We start from the raw sequence: 6,000 nt of genomic DNA, 5'->3' as shown, positions 1-6,000 counted from the left end.
GAATGAAGCCCATCGATCAGGCGCTGGCTCTTGCAATTCAGGGAGGCATGTTTTACTGGGACGCTTCAGAGAAAACTTATGGTGCATTTAGAAGCGATGAGCAGTGGCGTAACTTGAAGCTCAGGGGCCCTAATGCAAAAGCTCCAACGGGGCCCCCAATTATTGCAAGACTTTAATGGCATTGGTCTTTTTATATAGGCCAAAGGGAACTTTTGGGCCCCCGGGTGCATTTTCAACCCCTGCACTTATTATAGTTATGCCCCTGGCCATGAGGCTCAGTTGACTACTCCAAGGCAGGTACCCGGCGGCTTAGTGACATGTCTCTCTACACACAGGGAGAGATCTGTCACTCAAGGAGAGCTGGGGGTAAATGCCGCCAGAGACCAGCCTCGGATTAGTCACTTTACACCGTCGGTGTTTTCTTTGAAACACTGCATCAATTCAGAATAAAACATGTCTGCTTGAAATTATGGAGTAGTTGTAGATTGGGCAGCATGAGTCAGCTATCAGGTCCCCTTTAAAAAGTTCGGCAGACTATGGGGGAAAGGTGTCAGATCACGCAGAGCATCGCAACTTGCCATGTATGGGGCTGTGTAGCCGCATGCCGGTCAGAGTGACCATACTGATCCACTACAGAATGGGCATCAGAAGTGGGCCATGGAGCAATGGAAGAAGGTGGCAGTGCCACTGAAGTGAATGGGACCTGAGCTGCAGTGCCAGAGAACGGCCATTTTATAGCAGCCGCTAATCTGTGGGGGTGCTGATCGGATATTATCTATCCTAAGGATACATTATCAATATATAACCAGTCTCTGATGTAAACATTGATGTCATTGTTGATTGTTCTACATCCGGTTTCTATGACAACCATACTTCTGACAGAAATAAGAAGGGGAGATGCCGGTCTCCTGCTCTGGGTACAGACCAGCCGTGCGTGTCTCAACTTCAAATCATCAGCGTCGTATGACCCACGGCCGGTCCGTACCCAAACCGCAAAACACCAAGGTGTGAAAGCGGCATGTCCCCTTCTTATTTCTGTCAGAAGTATGGTTGTCATGGAGACCAGCCCATCTCAGTACCACAGTCTCTGGCTTTTGGGCCTGTACCTTTAATAAATCAATAATAAGGGTTCATAATGATGCTTCCATATTTTGTCCCTCTTTTCGTAACACCCTGAGGTAAAAAGTGAATACGAATTGGGCCAGACATTTTCCTTTATTTTATTTTTACTAGATCCCAAAGTGTGTATTTTATGAGCTCAGACTCTGTGTTATTTCTCTCACGGAGCCTCTGAATTTATTTAGCAGCCACTCCATTGTAATTCCCGCAGCTGTCAGCTCCAGGCACATCAAGCTCCTGTCTCTGAGCCCAAAACACAAGCTTCGGCTACTTCAATTGACCTCTCCTCCAATCACAGAACGCGCTCACCCAAACCGTGGCCAATCAAATTCAGCGCCGCTTGTAACCCGCCAATAGAATCTCTCCGGGCTGTAAAAACCTTCCAATCACTGAGCGTCTTCCAACAGGACGCGTCACTACTGCTGTGTTCTCTGTATTCTGGAAGGTGAAGAGTTGGCGGTTGTTACGTTGCTTGCGTAAGTAGAATGTGTTGTTTATGCGGACGGTGTGCGGAGCGTGGCGCTTCTTACGTTCATAGCGTAAAGTAGACTGTGGTAAGCGGACGGCAGGAAGAGACGTGAGGAGAGCTGAGCACCGCTCCAGGTAAATAATGCAGCCCGGACTGGTGCCAGGTACCGGGAAACGCTGCAGGGGGGGGGTCTGCATGGGGCAGGAATTAGGGGGCATCCTTTAGGGCAGCTCTTGCAGTGCTAAAATCTGTCTAAATGGCACTGCCTAGATTGTTGTAGTTACTGACGGCTGCATGGTAACCCTATCACTGCTGGTGCTCACCTAATGCCTTGGTGCATTTATAAAAATTGGTGCAAAGTGATAATGTTGCCTCTAGCAACCAAAAATCTAATCCCTTTTCTTCTTAGGCAATTTATTTATTTATTTATTTATTTTTTTTTTCCTACTCTTCCTCCACGAGAGCCATGATTTTTTATTTTCCTGGACGAGTTGTAGTTTTGAATGACGCCCTTCATTTTATCGTATAATAAAAATGAAACATGGGGGGGGGGGAAATTAAAATAAAAAAAACAACTTTATTTTTAGAGCGTTCATTGTGCAATAACATGATTCTCCAGCTCGGTACGATTACAGCGATACCAAGCTTGTATGGTATATTATTATTATTATTATTATTATTATTGTTATTTTAGTCTTTAAAAAAAAATGCAAATCTTTGTAAAAAGAAACAACACAACTCTCATCATTTCTTTTTTTTCTTTCATTGATGTTTTTTGCGCGCCAAGCTGATGTTGATATTTCGATGGCTAAGAGTTTTGCAGACATCTTGACGATGCCAAATGAGGTTTTTTTTTTTTGCATTGAAAAAAGGGTAATTCAAACTTTTGTTTTAATTTAATATTTAAAAAAAAAAATTTTTTTTTTCTTTGTCCCCTTAAACCTGAAATTGTTTGATTGCTTGTACTGTATACTACAATAGCCCAGTAATGCAATATATGGTGAATTTAACGACTGGGCTTCATAGGTGTGGGGGATGGAGTTCAATAGGCCTGTAACTTGCATAATAACATATGGGCACACTGCAATACTTTCGTAGGGGGGCTGCGATGGCTGAATAAATCAGCACACCGCCTAAATGCTGCTTTTAGAAATTGTCATTTAGGTGGTTAGACAGCAGCATTCGGAGCAGCTCTGATCGCTACTATTAGGCCTTGTGCACACGTTGAGTATTTGGTGAGTTGTTGTTTTTTACCTTTCAGTATTTCTAAGCCAAAATCAGGGGTGGAACAATCAGAGGACCACCACTTTTCCATTTATTTTCCACTCCTGGTTTTGGCACCCAAATACTGAACGTGTGAACGTGGCCTTAGAGGCTGGGGCTAGCTGTGTGTGGCGTGTGCTCCTATACATTCGCCTTTTCCATATATCCCCACCGGTGAATGTCGGGAAAAGGTTAAGCCTAATAGAGCGACCACCCTACGGTTGATACAATGGACAGCCCCTTTAATAAATATACAAACGTCTGCTTGTGATCTAGTGACCTCATCTATTGTCTACCTGTTACCTATTAACCAGTGATCTGTCGTTTTTGGATTAAGTGTTGTTTACGCCTAATCTTAATTACATCAATTATCAGTGATTTTGGTTTTTTAAGGTTGGCCGTACACTTGATAGCTGTCAGTAAAATACTACTTTTTGATGGGATGATAATGGGGGAGCAAGTGTTCCTAGGAGCGAGCTATCAGGCCTTCTGTGCTGGCCAGCAATCACCCAACTAAGTAGCGAAAATATAAATCATTGTTCTCAGCAGCACATTGTCCTATGTAAACAGGAAATGTGCTGCCGAGAACGATCGTATATTGGCACTAGTTCTGTGTGGTCAGTCTGTCTAAACATGCTGTAAATCCAGCAAAACAGTTTTTTGGCTAACCGCTATTCCTCCCAACAACGGCCCCATCCCCACTTCATAAAATCCTCGTGCCCAGTGATGCCCTGATGTGAATAAGCTTAAAAGAAGCTACAGAAGTCATAAAACTGGCACAAAAATGGGCATCAAGGTGGGCACTGAAGGGTGTTATTGAAAGGGTTAAATGGCTTTGGGCCCCTGATCTCACACTGCAGACACACAGATAGTGATGGCCCACGTGAAATTCAGGTCACTCCAGCCTGGCCGAAACGGGTCCTGGGCATCAAAATGGGCAAATAGCCAATTTTCACAGATTTGAATAAGTAACTGGTGTTTCTAAGGGGTTAAATGACTTTGGGCCACTCATCTCACATTACCATTACATTCATAGTGATGGCCTGCATCAAATTCAGTTCACTCTAGCCTGGCCCAGTCATTTAACCCCTGAAAAACTCCAGTTACTTATTCAAATCTGTGAAAATTGACTATTTGCCCGCTTTAATGCCTGTTCTGATGCCCAGAACCCATTTGGGCCAGGCTGGAGTGACCTGAATTTGATGCGGGCCATCACTATCTGTGTATAGGTGGTGTGAGATAAAGTGGCCCAAAGTCATTTAACCCCTGAAAAACACCAGTTACTTAGACAATTTTCACTGATTTGAATATTTGCCCACTCTGAAGCCAGTTCTTATTCCCAGAACCCATTTGGGACAGGATGGACCAATCTAAATTTGATGTGAGGCATCACTATCTGTTTGTTTGCAGTGTGAGATCAGTGCCCCAAAGTAATTTAACCCTTTCAATAACACCCTTCAGTGCCCACTTTTGCCCATTTTTGTGCCAGTTTTATGACTTTTGTAGCTGCTCTTCAACTTATTCACATCAGGGCACCTTGCTGCGTTGTATTTTATTATTGTGATTTTTTTTTTGTCGTTATACCTGTTTAAAAACCGAAAAAAAAAAAATTTGTTGAATAGGAAACTGCAGAATTAGAAACCAACTTCAGCATCCTAGCTGCCTCTGCATTCCTAGTGGCATACATGATAGATGCAAAAGGCTTCTTCGTCAGGGGAGATGATTTTTCAGCCGGCTCAAGAATCATCATTTTCGGCAGCACAGTGGATACATAAATGTTGTTACAGTTGGGTGTCACTCCTTATGGACCGGGAAGTATCTTGAAATCTCCTTGGAGTTGAGCCGTGATGTTCTTGGACTGCTCCATAGCTATTAATAATCCTCGCTATCTCTTGTCATATTTCGGTGGGAGGGTCACATATCAGGACGTTTATGACCTCTTTAGTAATGTGAGTGACGCTGATTTATATTAAAAAGGACCTTCGCTCTGGGAACAGTATCCAAAAACACCGGCGTAATGCACATCTCGCAGCACTGTGTCAGCGGGTGAAAGTCAGAGTCACACTATGTAGGTGTCGTGTTCCGACGAGCTGTCACTGACATCTTTCCTGACTCAGTCCTCATCCCGTCCTTTCATATGAGCTTCATTATTAATAACCAAGGTATTTCTATTTTTTTACGAGTTTCATCTCCCTTCTGGATCATGTAGGGTTATGAGAGTGAAGCTATTTGTATCGGTGGCGAAAATACTGAGTCGACTATCACTGTCAGTCCCATGGATATTGATTGGAGTGGTAGTTTGCATACATGACCACTCCTCAATTCTAGTACAGGGATCCAAGATGTCATACAGATCCTGTGGATTGATAAATTAATGTTTTTTTTTTTTGTGTGCCAACTACTTTAAAGGCTATGGACACCTATGGCATGAAAAAAAAAAAGACTTTTACATGTCTGTTCGAACATTTTGTTTGTCCATTCCAAGAACAGAACAGATAAACGGAATGTTCGAGTAGTCATGGGTACCTTTAATTAATAGAATTGCACTAACTTTCATGCTGAAATCTTCATTCATTTTCAGATCCCTTCTGATATGCATTTTACATCCTGATCCAAGTTTCAGCTGTTTTTCTTGTGGGAGCGTACCTCCCAGTAATACAGGCTGGATGTGAGGTCTGTGTGTATCCAGGGTGCTGATGCCTTCCCTTGCTTTCCTGTATCAGCACAGCTTCTATCCAGTGCTTATTTCCTTTCCATGTGCTTTCCTTGTCTATAGCTTTTTTTTTTTTTTTTCTGTGTCCTCCAAGATACTCTCTCAGTTGTCCCCTGCTGCTCTGTGTACAACCCCCCTTGCGATCACTAACACTGAGAGAAGGGATAGGGGAGCAGACAGCCAATTTGTGACATTTTTGCAGATCTTTCAGTCGGATCAAGGACTTACAGACATCAGCAGCAAAATGATAGAACATTTTTAATTGGAAGACTATTTAGAAAGTTTGCATTTACGAAGCAAAAGAAAAATAAAAAAAAATATTTTGGAATGTGTGTGCATAACCTTTGAAAAACTTGCATAAACTACACGAGATACAGCATGTGATTACTGCAGAAAATTATTTAAAGACTGGCAGGGACCACTGGAGCAGTCAGAT

General features: G+C 42.8%; 1 protein-coding gene across 1 annotated transcript in view; it reads left to right on the top strand.

Annotated features, from left to right (window-relative positions):
• The first annotated feature begins 1,576 nt into the window (after positions 1-1,576).
• The window catches only part of EEIG1 (estrogen-induced osteoclastogenesis regulator 1), a 54,929-nt gene continuing 50,505 nt past the window's right edge, over positions 1,577-6,000 (top strand). Inside the window, exon 1 of the mRNA XM_073639992.1 lies at positions 1,577-1,722. The gene's annotated coding sequence lies outside the window, so the exon portion shown is untranslated. The remainder of the gene's footprint in view (positions 1,723-6,000) is intronic.

This window comes from Phyllobates terribilis, unplaced genomic scaffold, assembly GCF_046119375.1.
Source record: "Phyllobates terribilis strain yellow unplaced genomic scaffold, ASM4611937v1 Scaffold_7__3_contigs__length_470593459, whole genome shotgun sequence".
In the NCBI taxonomy this organism is placed as follows: Eukaryota; Metazoa; Chordata; class Amphibia; order Anura; family Dendrobatidae; genus Phyllobates; species Phyllobates terribilis.
This window is presented reverse-complemented; position numbering and strand designations above follow the sequence as displayed.